Genomic DNA, 19,434 nt, shown 5'->3' with positions numbered 1-19,434 from the left:
TTGCTGGGAAATACTGAGACGGTCCACATGGTTATCTTAAATTTGTAACAAATCAGCTGCTCACATCCCACCCTTAGATCGGTTTTAACCAACAATAACTGAACTCTCATCCTGGGCCGGAGGTTCTGCTGGGTCCTGTCCGAGATTAAGAAGGTATTATTCACGTAGTAATCCCGAACATATGCCCACAGTAACTGTAACATCATCTGTTACTTAGGCTATGGTAGAGGCCTGTGGAAAGAGTTATGTGCAGTCAGAGGAGTGATTAATTTTACCTGGGAGGGGGGCCATGGGTGAAGACTTTGAAGAGAAGTTTCATCTGAAGGGAAAGGATTCTGCCATGGGGCTCTCCCTCAGTCTAGGCCCAGGAAGCAGGGAAGTTACTGCAGCTGGAGTGTAAGGAACACAGGAGACACTGGCCAGAGGTTGGTAAGGTAAATCACTGGGCTCAGGTGACGCAAACCTTGAACGTCATCCTGGGCATCCTAGACTTTATTCTGGAGACAGTGGAAGGCCAGCATTGAAAGGTTTAAGATGGGTGAGAAATACAACCAAACCTGTATTTTAGGAAGCTCATGAAGGTTGGAGGGTGACTTGGAGGGAAGAGGTCTTGTAATTCAGATTCTGGGCAAGCCATTCTGAAGCCTTTCCTAAAGGCATCAAGCCCCTTGGGCAGCTCAGTCCATTCCCATCACATGCAGATTTGAGACATTTATGGAGCCCATTGCAGTATGTAATCACCCCTATAGGATGGATGTATATATTGCTCTGTCACAATTGTTGGTAGTATTTCAATAGATGCATTTTAATACAATTGGTTTCCTCTGTAATCTTTTGTGTTTTCTTTTATGCCCTTGAAAATATTGATTTGGGGACTCTCTTGGTGGCCCAGTGGTTAAGACTTCACTCTTCCACCGCAGGGGAAGCAGGTTTGACCGCTGGTTGGGGAACTAGAATCCCACATGTCTCACAACACGGCCAAATATATATATATATATATATATATATATATATATATATATATATATACACACACACACACACACATATATATACACACATACATACATGGCCAAATATTTATATGTGTGAGTGTGTGTGTGTGTATTGTTTTGGGAAAGACTCTATAGACTTCACAGACTGCCAAAGGGTTCATGATCAAACATTTGAAGATATTACATAGACCATCTTCTTTCCTTTCTCCACATGCAGTAATTCCTCAGTCAAGTGAGCGCTTATCAAATGTCTCTCCCAGGCTCAGGCCTGTGTCAAAGGCTATGCTCTGAGGATCTGAAACCAGGCTGCCTGGGCTGGAATCCGGCTGCTGCTTTTTTGAACCTTGTGACTGTGGCCAAATAAACTTTCACCTCCCAATTTTCTCCTTGGTAAATGAGTACAGTAGTAATCCTCACTTCAGGGGGCTGTTTTAAGAAAGAAATCAGTTAATGCATGTGAAGCTTTGGGCAGTGTCCAGCCCCCTGGTCCCAGAACACAGAGTGTTTACTGTAGAATCAGGGAGACATTATTACAGGGAAGAGCCCATTTTGACTCCAGGCTGGATGTGTTTCTTTGACTTTAACCTTTGCTTTTCATTGCTTTTGTTATTATAATCTTACATGATGGCCTGCCGCAGGGACCTCTGCCCCTGTGCCTGAAGGTTAAGCCAAAGTTGTTTGTTCAGGGAGACACCATGACTCCCTCCACCTGTGGATGGCTACAGTTCAGTTCAGTTCAGTTCAGTTGCTCAGGCATGTCCGACTCGTTGCGACCCCATGGACCGAAGCATGCCAAGGCTTCCCTGTCCATCACCAGCTCTTGGAGCTTGCTTAAACTCATGGCCATTGAGTCAGTGATGCCATCCAACCATCCCATCCTCTGTCCTCACCTTCTCTGCCTGCCTTCAATCTTTCCCAACATCAGGGTCTCTTCAAATGAGTCAGCTCTTTGCATCAAGTGGTCAAAGTATTGGAATTTCAGCTTCAGCATCAGTCCTTCCAATGAATATTCAGGGTTGATTTCCTTTAGTATTGACTGATTGGATCTCCTTGCAGTCCAGGGTACCCTCAAGAGTCTTTTCCAACACCACAGTTCAAAAGCATCAATTCTTCGGTGCTCAGTTTTCTTTATAGTCCAACTCTCACATCCATACATGACTGCTGGAAAAACCATAGCTTTGACTAGATGGACCTTTGTTGGCAAAGTAATGTGTCTGCTTTTTAATATGCTGGATGACTACAGGAAGGAAGAAATTAACGTATCTCATCCTGAGGCCAGTCCAGGGGATAGCTGCAAGATTGATGGCCTTTTACTTTACCCCCTCACCTCCTCCCCCTCAGTTCTATAAAAGAATCTGGCATCCAGACCCTGACAAGAGGTTATTTTGAGACATTAGTCTGCCATCTTCTCAGTCTGCCAGCTTTCCGCATAAAGTCATATTCCTTGTCTCAACACCTTGTCTGTCGGGTTTCTTGGCCTGTCGTGTGGTGAGCAGAGTGAATTTGGATGTAGGAACATGGTAACCTCAGGTGACACCACTCCAGAATAGAGCAGCTGTTTGTTATGACTCTCATTGCTTTGGTTTCCATTCTTCAGGTCTTCCTAAGAATGACCTGAATGAAGGAGTCTTCTGGGGCCTAGAAGAGAAAACAACAGTTTCAAAGGCCCTTGCTGAATCATCTAACTTCAGAGAAAACAAAACAGAACTTTAGAACTGCGAGGCGACGCGTGGCCGCACTCACTGGGCGCCCTCCGCCGAGCTGCTGCGTGGCCATGGACATAGGCGCCGATGAGTTTGAGCAGAGCCTCCCTCTGCTGCAGGAGCTCGTCCTGGGTGCGGACTTCGTGGGTCTGGACATAGAGTTCACGGGCCTTCGTTCTAACCTGTCTGGGCCCCAAATAAAAAAAAAAACAAAACAGAACTTTAGGTCCTGCCCTGATGCTCCAGGCCGGTTGCATCTGTCTGGGACTTATCACCCCCTGTCCAGAAACCTTCCACCCCCTACACCTGCCCAGAAGACTTATCACCCCCTGCCCAACTACAAATGCCATCTCAACTAAAGAACACCCAAAACATCCCGCCTGATTAACGTTTCCCTTATCACTTCCACAAACCTCCCAATAAATATGGAGCCTCCCTGATCCCTCTCCGCGCTCAGCCTGGTTGTTAGGCTGACTGTCGCCCCTTCTTGCCTGAATACTTCTGAACCTACTTCTGTTGAGGTCGTCTTTCCTTTTTCTGCCTCGGCCCGAACTATACCTTACACTGAAAAATTCAGCTGAAAAAGAAGTAGTCACAGAATCCCTTCAAAGTCTACATTCATCTAAAAATGTGGTAGCCATCTTAGTTGATGTCCCCAAAAGCAGAACCCAAGGATTTGTGGCAGGTTGCATTTGGGAAGTGATTCCAGGCCTCACAGTAGGGGAAGCAGGATGCGGTGGAGGGGAGGGGGCACAGCTACAAAGGTTAACCAGCAGGCTGCCTCCGAGGGCAGCGGGGTGGGGGGGCCGGGGGCCTCTGAGAGGTCATGCAGAACATGGCCAGCTGTCCTGCCAGGGTGAGGGGGTGGTGGGCTCATCCACCAGCAACTCTCCCTTGTCTCTGAGGGCTGGCTGGGGGTCTCACGTGTGAGCCCAGAGAGCTGTGGTGGCGGAAGCCGCCCACAGACAGGCCACACGGGTGCCTGGGGAAAGGCCCGTGTGTGGGAGAGAGAGCTGCCTTTGAACGCCGCCAGCCCCCGCCCGGCGTTGCTTCAGTGGGGATGGCGGGGGAGATGTGCCATCACGGGCAAAAGAGACAGTAAACAGATGAGCCTCTCCTTTATTTGATTTTAAAATGTTACTGAAAGAGGTTTAACTCCATCCTGCATCCTTCAGCGGCTCCCTGCCCTCCCCTTCTTGCCATAGCCTGTGATTTTCACCCCAATATTGCTTCAGCAACTTATGTGTGATTTGGCCTTTATGAGTGTGTTTATCAACAATCCCAGCCACCCACACACTTCAGAGCCATTATTATGGTTAACACTTGTCAGTGATTTTAAGCCAGGGGGTGGGTGGGTCAGGGGAGGGGGAGAGGAGCGGGGTGGCTGTGTCAGAATATATTCTTTATTTTGGTACCTGCTTATTAGCAAGGAAAACTGAGTCCCTGGAGTGTTTCTTCTTCTCTGTTCTTGTCTGTTAATCAGACAAACAGCATGACTTGCAGTGTAAAATCTTAGGACCGTGGGATGTTCGATTCATATGGCTAGATTCCAATATAAGTGGCGTCGTAAAACTCGTACTTCTTTGAACAAATGAGTGACTGTCACGCTGTTAAATTCCATAAAAAGCAGTTACATCTGCTCAGTTTCCAGGTGAGAGAGCATGGATACTGGAGAGCAAATTTATCATCATTATTTTAAAAAGCACTCAGTAAGGGAGAAGAACTGTAGGATATCACAATTTTATCTATCCTATGACTACAATTATGTACGAATTGTGTCACTTTAGGGGCAAGAACAGGAAGGTAAAATGGAAAAATGAATATTGTTTTCCAATGCAGTCCATTTTATTTTTAAAACAGGAGGAAAGACAGACCATCAGTAACTTATCACATCCCAGCGTGACATGAAATTCTTGACGTGGTTTTATTTCCCTCAGCAACTTTTCTAAGCTCATACAAATTCATTGAGGAATGCCCCCAAATTTCCTTCCACCCCTTTCTCTCTCCTCTAGGCTAAAACGCTGGAGCTGGCCACAGCAGCCCTGCAAACATGGATAAACCTGGAAACCAATACACTAAGAGAAAGGAGCCAGACACAAAAGACCACCCATTGTTTGATCCCATTTACATGAAATTTCTGCAAAGAGGAGATACTATGGCTTTGGAAAGCAAATCCGTGGTTTCCTAGAGGCTGCTGGGAACAGGGATTGAGTACAAAGAGCGTGAGGAAAAGCCTCAGGGTGCCGGGACTGTCCTAAAACTGGAGTGTGGTGGTGGCTGCATAGTTGTGAAAATGTATGATAAGTCAATTACACAATCATGCTTTTTGAGGGAGAAAGAAAAGGAAAAAGGGTTGGGTGCAGGGTGAGGGGCGGGGGAGGGAGAAAAGCCCTGGGAACTGTAGAAACAACCTCTAGCTGCTGTGGGGTAGACGAGCTCCCTGATGAAAGAGCTATAGCACCCTCACTCACAAGGGACATCCAGCAGCCCCTGAAAATAAACCTTGGCCCCCAACACACCCTCGAGGGGAAAACAGCACCTGTTTTGCACAGGAACTTCGCTTCAGGACAAGCAGGTCAGCAATAGCACCGAAGGGGGAGCCCTGCATTTGGGCTTCTGCATTTTCTAGCAGACACATTAAAAATGGAAGCAGAAACAGATTGCATTAACTTTAACAATATGTTTCCTTTAACCCAGTATGTCCAAAGTATGATCGTTTCAGTGTATCATCAGTATAAAAACTATTGCGATATTTTTCTTTCTTTCTTTCACAGGAAGCCTTCACAGTCTGTTACCAGTCGAATGGCATGTTTCAAATTTGACCAGCTTCATTCTCAAGTGTTGGAAGGCCACAGGTGGCTACGGCCTTGGACAGCACAGGCATAGAGGCATCTTGTTGATACTCCAGAGACTTCAAATTGTTCGAAGAGAGAATGGTTTTCATGCAGACGCCCACTGCCAACTAAACAAACAAAGAAAGGTATATATTGGATTGTGTAAAACCACACTCATCTCTGTGTGATCCTCACTTTTTTTAAATTTAATTTTTCAGGGCTTCCCTGGTGGCTCAGTGATAAAGAATCCACCTGCCAATGCAGGAGACACAGGTTCAACCCCTGGTCTGGGAAGATCCCACTTACTGCGGAGCAACTAAGCCCTTTGCCACAACTTCTGAGCCTGTGCTCTGGAGCCCGGGAGCCACGACTCCTGGGCCCACGAGCCCCAGCTAATGGAGCCTGCATGCCGTAGGCCTGTGCTCCTCAATGAGAGGCCCCACCGCAGTGAGAAGCCTATACAATGCAACTCAAGAGGAGCCCCTGCTCGCCACAAATAGAGAAGACCCCGAGCAGCAAGGAAGACCCAGAGTGGCCAAACATTAATAAATAAAATTATATTAAAAAGTAAAGTCTAAAAAAGTTAATTTTTCACATCAGTTCAGTTCAGTTCAGTCGCTCAGTCGTGTCCGACTCTTTGCGACCCCATGAATCGCAGCACGCCAGGCCTCCCTGTCCATCACCAACTCCCGGAGTTCACTCAGACTCATGTCTATTGAGTCAGTGATACCGTCCAGCCATCTCATCCTCTGTCGTCCCCTTCTCTTCCTGACCCCAATCCCTCCCAGCATCAGAGTCTTTTCCAATGAGTCAACTCTTCACATGAGGTGGCCAAAGTACTGGAGTTTCATCTTCGGCATCATTCCCTCCAAAGAAATCCCAGGGCTGATCTCCTTCAGAATGGACTGGTTGGATCTCCTTGCAGTCCAAGGGACTCTCAAGAGTCTTCTCCAACACCACGGTTCAAAAGCATCAATTCTTCAGCGCTCAGCCTTCTTCACAGTCCAACATCCATACATGACCACAGGAAAAACCATAGCCTTGACTAGACGGACCTTTGTTGGCAAAGTAATGTCTCTGCTTTTGAATATGCTATCTAGGTTGGTCATAACTTTCCTTCCAAGGAGTAAGCATCTTTTAATTTCATGGCTGCAATCACCATCTGCAGTGATTTTGGAACCCAGAAAAATAAAGTCTGACACTGTTTCCACTGTTTCCCCATCTATTTCCCATGAAGTAATGAGACCAGATGCCGTGATCTTCGTTTTCTGAATGTTGAGCTTTAAGCCAACTTTTTCACTCTCCACTTTCACTTTCACTTTTTTAGTTCCTCTTCACTTTCTGCCATAAGGGTGGTGTCATCTGCATATCTGAGGTTATTGATATTTCTCCCAGCAATCTTGATTCCAGCTTGTGCTTCTTCCAGCCCAGTGTTTCTCATGATGTACTCTGCATATAAGTTAAATAAGCAGAGTGACAATATACAGCCTTGATGTACTCCTTTTCCTATTTGGAACAAGTCTGTTGTTCCATGTCCAGTTCTAACTGTTGCTTCCTGACCTGCATACACATTTCTCAAGAGGCAGGTCAGGTGGTCTGGTATTCCCATCTCTTTCAGAATTTTCCACAGTTTATTGTGATCCACACAGTCAAAGGCTTTGGCATAGTCAATAAAGCAGAAATAGATGTTTTTCTGGAACTCTCTTGCTTTTTCCATGATCCAGCAGATGTTGGCAATTTGATCTCTGGTTCCTCTGCCTTTTCTAAAACCAGCTTGAACATCAGGAAGTTCACGGTTCACATATTGCTGAAGCCTGGCTTGGAGAATTTTGAGCATTACTTTCCTAGCGTGTGAGATGAGTGCAATTGTGCGGTAGTTTGAGCATTGTTTGGCATTGCCTTTCTTTGGGATTGGAATGAAAACTGACCTTTTCCAGTCCTGTGGCCCCTCCTGAGTTTTCCAAATTTGCTGGCATATTGAGTGCAGCACTTTCACAGCATCATCTTTCAGGATTTGGAATAGCTCAACTGGAATTCCATCACCTCCACTAGCTTTGTTCGTAGTGATGCTTTCCAGGGCTCACTTGACTTCACATTCCAGGATGTCTGGCTCTAGGTCAGCGATCACACTATCGTGATTATCTGGGTCGTGAAGATCTTTTTTGTACAGTTCTTCTGTGTATTCTTGCCACCTCTTCTTAATATCTTCTGCTTCTGTTAGGTCCATACCATTTCTGTCCTTTATCGAGCCCATCTTTGCATGAAATGTTCCCTTGGTATCTCTAATTTTCTTGAAGAGATCTCTAGTCTTTCCCATTCTGTTGTTTTCCTCTATTTCTTTGCAGTGATCGCTGAGGAAGGCTTTCTTATCTCTTCTTGCTATTCTTTGGAACTCTGCATTCAGATGCTTATATCTTTCCTTTTCTCCTTTACTTTTCACTTCTCTTCTTTTCACATAGTCCTGAAGAATTGTTTAACGTACGCAGTGAGTTTCCTATTCAAGTCTTGGCAGTTTAAATCCCTACAGTCAGCACACACTGCTGCATTTAAAATTAACATTAAGTGGAGGCATTTTGAGACTAGAAATTATGAAGCAAGGATTTTAGTTAAGATTAAAGGTTAATCCTTCACCAGCAAACTGCATTCTGTCCTCACAAGAGAACAACCGTGATGATCTACAGTAATAAATCTGATGATTGTCATTATGGAACTCAAACTATTTGTCTAGAAATGACAGCATCTCAAAGACCAACCGGTTGAGAAGGTCTCAGGTGGACTTTTTCGGTTTGGTTTGATTGGGTGTGGGATAGAGGTTGTACAGTATTGGAAAATTCAATCATTTAAAGTACTGTCAAAATTCTTACACCCTACATTCATTGATGGGTTCTGATCTGCTGTTTCATTGCAGGAGAATCTGAGTAATTCTACAACATTCACTGTCCCTACTTTAACAATTGTACTTGTAGCTGACTACCCAGCTTTCTTGTAAAAATAAAAATTAATCTGCTGCTGGAGTACCTGAAAAAATATTTCTTTTCCCAGTAACACTAGAACTATGTTTTCTCTGTCGACTCCAAGAGCTGAAGAATAAAGCGACCTCATAGAGTCAGCCGGAAGGAAGGCAGGTGATTATTTGTTTTCTGGGTTGTTGTTGACGGTTCTCGGAAATCCCCCTTTGCTAATAGTCACCTTTTGTTCTGCTCTTCCTATCTGGGGTTGGAAACTGTGCCCTTGGGCTGCAGGTGTCTCTCTTGGGCCCTGCTGGACTGTTTTTTATCCCTGTCCCCTTCTCCTCACTTCCTGCCGTACAAACAGCCTGGAGGCCAGGGACAGTCTTGTGTCAGAGCCGCGAGGGCTGACTGGCTTTTTGTTTCAAGGCTGGGCCCTCAGCAGATGGGGGGATAGACCCTCTCATCCTGGCCTGCAGCCCTGGTCCCTGCAGGTAACCAGACCACCTCCCCTTCACGCGTCCACCCTGCCCACTTGCTTTCCGACCCTGGGATCTCCATTCAGGCCTCCCAGGCCTCCACGGTCCGCTTGAACACTCGTCTCTATCTCAGCCCACAGCCTTTCCCTTCGCACCTTCTGCACTAGAACCAGGGTGGAGAAATGTGTCCCCCCAGCCCAGGATGGGCCAGACTCTTTCCCCTTGCTGTCCACAGACCCTAGCCTATGTCGACAGTCAGCCCGAAGGCCTCCCTGTGTTAGCCGCAGGCCCAGCTGAGCCCACGCTGGTGCAGCCTCTGGGATTCTCCGCTTGCCAAAGGGCGGGCTCCCTCTGAGGTCTCCTTCAGCCAAGGAGCAACTTTGTTTCTGACTGTTCAAGGAAAACAAACTCCCATTGCTCACTGATGCATGTTTTAGTTTAGGTTCTCCCTGAAACAAAGCCTCGGAACGAGACCTGGATCTTGGGTGCAAGGAGCCTTCTGGGGCAGGGACCTGGGGCCAGGAGTGAGGGGATGGGAGAGGAGCGGGAGGAAAGGCCAGCAGAGGCTGTGTGCATCACTGGGTCTCCTTGTGAGCCGTGGGGGCCCGTTCTTGCTGGGGATCCTCCAAGAGATGCTGTAGAATGTCTCCCAGAATTGCTCCCCTGAAGAACCAGAGACCGAGGCCTTTTGTCCCGGACTTTCCGTTCCCCCGGGGTTGAGGGTTGCCCTGGGAGTGTTCACAGCCGCCTGTACCTCGGGCTGCCTGCCGCTGTAAGGGTGAAGTGGACCACCAAGGCTGCAAAACACCCTGAGGCGGGGGCTTAGGTTCCCTGAGAGTGCAGAGTGTGCCCCTCCTCCTGAGACCCCAGACGGGTGGAGGGGAGGTGATCGGCAGCGGAAAAGCCCTGGATCCTCACCCCCTCAAATAACAAAGCCTGACTGTTTAGATGGAAGTGTCCCAGGACCTGGTGTAACTCCTGCAGCTGCTTCTTTGTGTCAAGAGTCTGGAAAGCGGGAAGGTGACTGGCTCACATGCGGTCAGGTCAGGGCCAAGGCAAGCGCCTTTCCCCCGGAGGGCCTGGCCTTCCAACTCCTGTCTGTTCTCAGGACAGATGCATTTCACAGCCACAGTCAGGCCCAAGCGAGGGTCCTCCCTAGCCCGGTTGTCAGCCTTCGTCCATCTTTAAGAGGCTGACCCAGAGTTCCACATGGTTTGGGGACACAACCTTCCTTCCTGAGCAAGCTGTGGCTTTGGGAACCCTTAAAGCCAAGCTGCAAACTGGCCCGAACTAGGGCTTCCCTTATTTCCACCACCCAGCAGTCCCCATGGTGACGTCTTCAGAGCTAGAGAAAACGAGGGAGAAGGTCCTGTTCATCGGGGCAACGGAAGCACGGCCAGGGGCTGCCTGGAACTTCGGGTCTGGGAAGAGGAGAGCTTGGGGCACTTGGCAAGGAGCCCTTGGCGGCCACTTACGGGAGACACTTATGGCAACAGGTGACCTCCGAGAGCAAGATGCTGGCTTAAAACTACACTGCTAATCACAGGACTTCCCTGGTGGCTGAGATGGTAAAGCATCTGCCTACACTGTGGGAGACCTGGGTTCAATCCCTGGGTGGGGAAGATCCCCTGGAGGAGGAAATGGCAACCCACTCCAGTACTCTTGCCTGGAAAATCCCATGGACGGAGGAGCCTGGTGGGCTATAGTCCATGGGGTCGCTAGGAGTCGGACACGACTGAGCGACTTCACTTCGCTTCACTAATCACAGGCTTCCCAAAGCACAAGGCCATTCTCACGCAGACAAATGACCGTAGGCTAGGATAACGCAGGAGATCTGGGGTCCTTACTAGTCATGGCACAGCTTGGCCTTCTCAGTAAGGGTTGGGTGTCCTCACAGATACTAATCCTTCATGATAGCTGCTATTCATTGTGTTCAGAATGCAAACAGACTGTTTCCCTGGTGGCTCAGATGGTGAAGAAGCTGCCTGCGATGTAGGAGACCCAGATTTGATCGTTGGGTTGGGAAGATCCCCTGAAGAAGGGAACCGCAACCCACTCCAGTATTCTGGCCTGGGAAACCCAAGGACAGAGGAACCTGGCAGGCTACAGTCCATGAGGTTGCAAAGAGTCGGACATGACTGAATGACCAACACTTTTATTTATATTAGCCTGACCTAGAGCCAGACATCCTGGAATGTGAAGTTAAGTGGCCTTAGAAAGCATCACTACAAACAAAGCTAGTGGAGGTGATGGAATTCCAGTTGAGCTATTCCAAATCCTGAAAGATGATGCTGTGAAAGTGCTACACTCAATATGTCAGCAAATTTGAAAAACTCAGCAGTGGCCACAGGACTGGAAAAGGTCAGTTTTCATTCCAATCCCAAAGAAAGGCAATGCCAAAGAATGCTCAAACTACCACACAATTGCACTCATCTCACACGCTAGCAAAGTAATGCTCAAAATTCTCCAAGACAGGCTTCAGCAGTATGTGAACCGTGAACTTCCTGATGTTCAAGCTGGTTTTAGAAAAAGCAGAGGAACCAGAGATCAAATTGCCAACATCCGCTGGATCATGGAAAAAGCAAGAGAGTTCCAGAAAAACATTTATTTCTGCTTTATTGACTATGCCAAAGCCTTTGACTGTGTGGATCACAATAAACTGTGGAAAATTCTGAAAGAGATGGGAATACCAGACCACCTGACCTGCCTCTTGAGAAATGTGTATGCAGGTCAGGAAGCAACAGTTAGAACTGGACATGGAACAACAGACTTGTTCCAAATAGGAAAAGGAGTACATCAAGGCTGTATATTGTCACTCTGCTTATTTAACTTCTATGCAGAGTACATCATGAGAAATGCTGGGCTGGAAGAAGCACAAGCTGGAATCAAGATTGCTGGGAGAAATATCAATAACCTCAGATATGCAGATGACACCACCCTTATGGCAGAAAGGGAAGAAGAACTAAAAAGCCTCTTGATGAAAGTGAAAGTGGAGAGTGAAAAAGTTGGCTTAAAGCCCAACATTCAGAAAACGAAGATCATGGCATCCGGTCCCATCACTTCATGGGAAATAGATGGGGAAACAGTGGAAACAGTGTGAGACTTTATTTTTCTGGGCTCCAAAATCACTGCAGATGGTGATTGCAGCCATGAAATTAAAAGACGCTTACTCCTTGGAAGGAAAGTTATGACCAACCTAGATAGCATATTCAAAAGCAGAGACATTACTTTGCCAACAAAGGTCTGTCTAGTCAAGGCTGTGGTTTTTCCTGTGGTCATGTATGGATGTGAGAGTTGGACTGTGAAGAAGGCTGAGGGCTGAAGAATGGATGCTTTTGAACTGTGGTGTTGGAGAAGACTCTTGAGAGTCCCTTGGACTGCAAGGAGATCCAACCAGTCCATTCTGAAGGAGATCAGCCCTGGGATTTCTTTGGAAGGAATGATGCTAAAACTGAAACTCCAGTACTTTGGCCACCTCATGTGAAGAGTTGACTCATTGGAAAAGACTCTGATGCTGGGAGGGATTGGGGTCAGGAAGAGAAGGGGACGACAGAGGATGAGATGGCTGGATGGCATCACTGACTCGATAGACGTGAGTCTCAGTGAACTCCGGGAGTTGGTGTTGGACAGGGAGGCCTGGCATGCTGCGATTCATGGGGTCACAAAGAGTCGGACACGACTGATCTGATCTGATCTGATCTGATTTAATTAATCTGATTTAATACAGCAAGGTAGATCTGTTATCACCAGTTGACAAATGAGGTCGCCATGACTCATGGAGGTTGTGTGCCCACTTAGGTTACACGACTTTCTAAGGAGCAGACCTGGGATTCTAAATCAGGTCATGGAGGAAGATGGAAGCATGGAATGTGTATGACTGTAAATGCACATTTTCTGTGACACAGGAAGACAGGCAGCCTAAAGCGTTGGTCTGCACCTCTATAAAATAGGATGGCAAATGGTTCATAGCTCAGACTTTGGGGCCACATCATCTCTTGGAAGACCTGGGGAACAGAATTAATTAGATACAAAATGATCTCCTCTACAGTCTGTGATTAAGTAGTTTTAAAAATAACAATAGGTTCTGTGTGTGTGAGTGTCTGAGTGTTTTGTCCTGGATGTTCCTCATAAGAAACTAAATGTTTCCCAGAAAAAAAAAGAATCGAAACAAAAAGGATCTTTTGTCTCCTTCTGCAAGATACATTTGCGTCTCAGTACTAGAAATCTGCTTATCCTTTGGGTGGCACGTTTATATTTGGCAGCACGTTTCAGAAGTTTGCATGGAGCTTCCTTGGAAAAGTAAAGACGGAAGAGCTGTGTGTCCACCCAGCAGAAATGAAAGTGCTGGCCTTCTGGGTTTGCAGCCTTCTGTCGGCAGGGAGAAACCCATTTGAAAATCTACGCTCATCTCTTTGTGGTCGCAAGCTTTCCTTTTTCTTAAATCTCCATGCGTGGGTTTCTGATGTCTCCTGTCCAACTTCCCAACAAACCATCAGGAAAAGAATGCCTCATAAGGGTCACAGACAAGCAATAAGCCGGCCCACAGTAGGCGCTTTGTGGAGTCAAAGCTCCGCAGCAGTGAAAGGCACTGGCTGTGAGCCTACAGCCGACATGTGTGGTTTTGAGTCATTAGTCAGCAAAACTTGTCAAGAGCGGCTTCTGTGTATTTGCTGTCTCCACCAGCCCACATCCACGTTTCCGTGAATCCTGTCCAGCCGGTGCCCACGACCTACTTACTGAAACTGCTCTGGTCCCGGTTTCAGACAGACCTCCCATCACCAGATTTGGTGGTCCTGTCTCTGTCTACCTGTCTCTCCACCAACCAGGGGCATTTAGGCCAGTGGACCTCCCCTTCCCGTCACCTCCCAGCTCCCACCTGCCTTCCCAGATACTCTGTCTTAATCGCTCCATTGATTTCCCTGCCTCAAGACCTCTGGTCTTGCCCAGCCTAGGGGTCTCTCCTTACCATCTCCCAGGACATATTTCTCCCCAGCTTCTGGCTTTTAACAGTATCTATTTTCCAGTTATTCTTAAACTTAGACTCCGAGCTGCAGGCTCAAGCGTTTAACTGCTACAAGACTTTGCCTCTTAGATGTATCACAAACATTGCAAACTTAGTATGTGCAAAACAGAACTCTTAACAGCTCTTTTTCATCCAACCTGTTCCTCCTGGGGCCTTTTCTCTTTGTCGTTAATGGGACCACTAGCCCAGCTGTTTAAGCCCAAACTTGGAAGTCGTGTTTGAGTCCTCTTTCCCCTCATCTCTGAAGCCAACGGCTCAGCCAGTCCTGTGGGCCTCCTCTTCCCCGCACTTGTGCCACATCCACCTCCTCTTGATTTTTCACTCTGTCCTCTCTCGTCTGGATGACCCCATAGCCTGCAACTGGCTCTCCACGTTCACGTGTATCCTCCTGCGATCCATTCCCAGAACAGGCCTTTTAAAAATGGAGGCCAGGTCATCTGAATCGCTGGTTTAAAATCCCCCAGTGGCTTCCCATGACTTAGAAGAAAACCCAAATCTCTCATCATGATGTATAAGGCACCTCCTGACTTACCCAGGGGTCAGTCAGTAAACTTTCCTGTAAAGGGGCAGGGGCGGGTAGTACCTGCCTGGGGCTTCGTGAACCACATGGTCTGTGTTACGGGCTCTCGGCTCTGCTCTTGGACCACGATCGCAGCCGCAGGAATATAAATGTGGCTCGTTCCAAGAAAACCTCATCTACAAAACAGGCTATGGGTTGGATCTGGCTTGTGGGTCACAGTTTGCTGACCCCTGTCTAGCCTCTCTCCGCCTTTCCAACCCCGCTGCACGCTCTGCGCCTCTCTGTGACCAGACAGGCTGGCTGGGGTAGGAAGCCTCCGGAGACGTCTGCCACCAGTTCCTTGGGTTCCTTTGGTCTCTGGACTCCAATGTCACACCCCCTGGATATACTGGCCCCACGATGACTTGGGTCAGTGGAATGTGGTGGGAGGGATGTTCCAGGACTTACTTCTTGAACTGAAGATTTAAGACATTTGGCAACTTCTGCCTCCTTTCTTGGAGTCCAGCCACCAAGCTGTGAAAAAAACAAAAGTCACATGGGGAGGCCACGTGCAGGAGAACGTTGCTCTGGGCTGTCATCCCGGGGGGCCCCCAGCTGTGTGAGTGAGCCCCCCAGGAGATCCCAGCCTCCACAGGACTACGGTCAGCTGGGACCACTCGGAGCTGCCTGCTGGGACTGGACATTTCACAGACAGTGAGGAGGAAATGGTTATACCCTTCAGCCATTAAATTCTGATGCTCTGTCTTAGCCAGAGATCATGGATACACTGGCCTTCTTTCTGTCTTTTACATCCACCGGCTCATCCCTCCAACCAGCTCCAGCTGGTCTCTTTACCCGGAACACACCTCCCCTGGACCTTCATGGGGCTGGTCCTTTCCATCATTCAGCTCGACCTATAGCTCCTCACGCTTTGTCAATGTTTGTCCTGCGAAGCTGCCCTTCCTTGGCTCAGGCTGTGTGGCAAGTCCCACTCTTCTCATCCCACCCTGTCTGGACCCCAGGATCAACTTGCAGTTAAGGCCAGGCCAGCTGCTCATTTCTCTTCCCATCCCCACCCCTCAGCCTCAGTGATGGATTCAGGGATGGCCCAGGTCAGTTTAATGAGAGTCGGTGCAGGAATTGTGGCTGAGAGTCGTCAGGCTGGTTTGGCCCAAGCCTGGAGCTGCTGGGGCCCAGCTGTCCACGCCAGGGGCCGACGTGTTTGGAAACAAGGTCGACAAGGGGCGGGCACAGACAGGAGGTGGACACGGTGAGGGAGACGCCTAGGCTGAGCCGTACTTGATGCTAGAATTTCCTTGGATTTTTTTTTTTATTCTATGTTATTTTCTTATAAAGAAAAACTTTTTTTTTCTTTTTCTAGCTTACTTTTCCCCCAAACTTTTTTTTTTTTTTAATTTTTTTAACTGGAGGATAATTGCTTTACAGAGTTTTGTGGCTTTCATCAATAAGCATCAGCCACAGGTACACCCATGTCCCCTCCCTTTTGAGCCTCCCTCCCATCTCCCTCCCACCCCACCTTCTAGATGGTCACAGAGCCCCCGTTTGAGTTCCCTGAGTCATACAGCGAATTCCTGTTGGCTGTCTATTTACATATGGTAACGGAAGCGTCCCTGTTACTCTCTCCAGACATCTCACCCTCTCCTCTCCTCCCGCTGCGTCCATAGGTCTGTTCTCTATGTCTGCTTCTCCACTGCTGCCCAGAAAATAAATCCATCAGTGCCATTTTTCTGGATTCCATATATGTATGCCTCAGTATAGGATATTTATCTTTCTCTTTCTGACTTACTTCATTCTGTATAACAGGCTCTAGGTTCATCCACCTCATTAGAACTGACTCAAAAGCGTAGCTTTCTATGGCTGAGTAATATTCCATCGTATCCATGTGCCACAGCTTCTTCAGCCTGTCACCTGTCGACGCACATCGAGGTTGCTTCCATGTTGTAGCTGTTGTAAACAGTGCTGCAAGGAACACTGGGGCACGTGTGTCTTTTTCACCTTTTCAATTCTGGCTTCCTCAGGGCTTACGCCTAGGAGTGGGATTGCTGGGTTCTTTGGTGGTTTCATCCTCAGCTTTTTGAGGAATCTCCATGCCGTCTCCCACAGCGGGCGAGACCAGTTCACGTTCCCTCCAGCAGTCTTCCCTTTGAAAGGAGCGTCCCCTTTCCTCCACACCCTCTCCAGCGTTTATTGTTTGCAGACTTTTCGATGATGCACGTTCTGACTGGTGTGAGATGGTATCTCGTTGTAGTTTTGATTTGCATTTCTCTAATAATGAGCGATGTGGAGCATCTTCCCACCTGCCTGTTAGCTGCCTGTGTGTCTTTGCAGAAATGTCTCTTCGGGCCCCCTTCCCACTTCTTGATTGGGTTCTTTGCTTTTCTGGTGTTTAGTTGCATGAGCTGCTTGTATATTTTGGAAATTAATTTTTTGTCAGTTGCTTCCTTTGTTTTTATTTTCTCCTGTTCTGAGGGTTGTCTTTTCACCTTGTTTGTAGTCTTCTTCGCTGTGTAAAAGCTTTTAAGTTTAACTAGGTCCCACTTGTTTATTTTTGTTTTTATTTGCATTACTCTAGGAGGCAGGTCAGAGAAGATCTTGCTGTGATTTATGTCATAGAGTGCCCTGCCTATGTTTTCCTCTAAGAGTTTTATAGTTTCTGGTCTTACATTTAGGTCTTTAATCCATTCTGAGTTTATCTTTGTGTATGGCATTAGGCAGTGTTCTAATTTCATTCTTTCACACGTAACTGTCCAATTTCCCAGCACCACTTATTGAAGGGGCTGTCTTTGCCTCATTGTATATTCTTGCCTCCTTTGTCAAAACTAAGGTACCCATAGGTGCACGGGTTTATCTCTGGGTTTTCTATCTTGTTCCATTGGTCTATATTTCTGTTTTTGTGCCAGTTCCATACTGTCTTGATGACTGTAGTTTTGTAGGATAGTCTGAAGTCAGGAACGTTGATTCCTCAAGCTCCATTCTTCTTTCTCAAGACTGCTTTGGCTATTCGGGGTCTTTTGTGTTTCCACATGAATTGTGAAATTTTTTGTTCTAGTTCTGTGAAAAATGCCATTGGTAATTTGATAGGGATTGCATTGAATCTGTAGATTGTATTTGGTAGTATAGGCATTTTCACAATATTGATTCTTCCTATCCAGGAACACGGAATGTCTCTCCATCTGTTTATGTCATCTTTGATTTCTTTCATCAGTGTCATAATTTTCTGTTTCTTTTGTCTCCTTAGGTACCTTGGATTTTTCAGTTACGTGAACCCTGCTATTCCATGGTCACCCCTCTCTTCCTTTCTTAAGCCAATCTGAGTAGCATTTCTGTCACTTGTTCAGTTGTTTGACTCACCCTCCACCATCTCCACCAAGGGTTAGGTTAAGCCATATGAATTTGCTGTCTTTATAGGTAAAAAATGACTGAACATCAATAATTTCATCTGGCTAAGTTATTTAAACATTCCAAAGACAGGGAGCTCACTTCCTATTATGACAGCTCAACTGACAATTAGATTAAACTTACCCAGCAGGAACTTCCCTGGTCCATGGTTAAGTGTGAGCTCAGTCAAGTCCGATTCTCTGCCACCCTATGGACTGTAGCCCACCAGGCCCCTCTGTCCATGGGATTCTCCAGGCAAGAACACTGGAGTTGGTCGCCATGCCCTCCTCCAGGGGATGTTTCCGACTCAGGAATCACACCCATGTCTCCTGTGGCTTCTACATTGCAGGCAGATTCTTTACCACCGAGCCACCTGGGAAGCCTCGTGGTTAAGACACCTTGCTTCTAATGCAGGGGGTGTGGGTTCAAGCCCTGGTTAGGGAACTAAGATACCACATGTCACATGGCCAAAAAAAGAAAAAACAAGCTAACCAACAGAAAATTGTTTTTCTAAAACAAAAATCTATACCCTGGTCATTTCACCCTGAACAAACGTCATGTCCAGGCTGGCCCTTGACTGCAAACTCCAGGAAGGAGACTCCCTCTGGGGTCTTCATTCTAGACATAATATCTTCTGTAATGCAGCCTAAACATCCAAATTATTTTTTGAATGTTCTATCTTAAGCCGTGTTTCTCCATCTTGTTCTAGAGTATGTTAGACTAAGTTCAGGACCTGTATTTAGCCCCAGCTGTTCTCTATAGCCCACTTTCCCTGAAGGCTGTAGCGAATGCCCACCATTGCCCATTCGGTCAGAGTCTTTGTCAAACTTTCTCTATAGCACGCCAGTACGATGGAAATCCAATTCCAGGATCTGCATGAAGCTCCTCCGGCATTGTGGACCCTGCGTGTTTGAGAAGCACGTCTTCTCTATACTCAGCTGAGTCACTGCAAACGTTGGAAGGGGCAGAGCTGAGAGTCCAGCCCAAAACAGCATGTGTGGCTGGACAGTGATTCATTAGCTGTTGGGCTTGGTTAAGTCAGTCACGACTTCTGTGTCCTGGGCTAGCAAATGCCCTTCTCAGCAGATGTGTAGGAAGTCATATGACACCTCCTAAGTGTCTCACTGAAACCTGTAAAGGGCTCCTCATTACTGGGTATGTTGTATCCCATCCCGAAGGGAAGTGGAGCACTGTGTTATCTGGGATAAATGAAGTCACGGTAATAAACAGACCCAAACATTCAATAGCTGAAGGCAATGGAATTCCATCTGTAGCTTAGGTAGCCACGAAGGGCACTCAGGCTGGGACTCTCATCTGGGCAGCCCTTGGGACCCGGGTACCGTTCTCCAGGGCTTCGCTGTCATAGGCATTCAGCCCAGAGGAGCACAGCGCATAGACAAGCACACGCGGGAAGTTCGTGTGGGTCAGGCCTGAAAACGGCTATCACTGCCGCTCACTTGGCAACGCCAGGTCCAGCCAAGCAGGCAGCAGGAAGATGCTGTTCAAGTAAGAGCTTAAAGACAGGGAGAATGGATTTGGTGAAGAGCTGGTAGA

The sequence above is a fragment of the Bos indicus x Bos taurus genome, chromosome 1 (assembly GCF_003369695.1).
Source record: "Bos indicus x Bos taurus breed Angus x Brahman F1 hybrid chromosome 1, Bos_hybrid_MaternalHap_v2.0, whole genome shotgun sequence".
Classification (NCBI taxonomy): domain Eukaryota; kingdom Metazoa; phylum Chordata; class Mammalia; order Artiodactyla; family Bovidae; genus Bos; species Bos indicus x Bos taurus.
Note: the sequence above shows the minus strand (reverse complement) of the source record.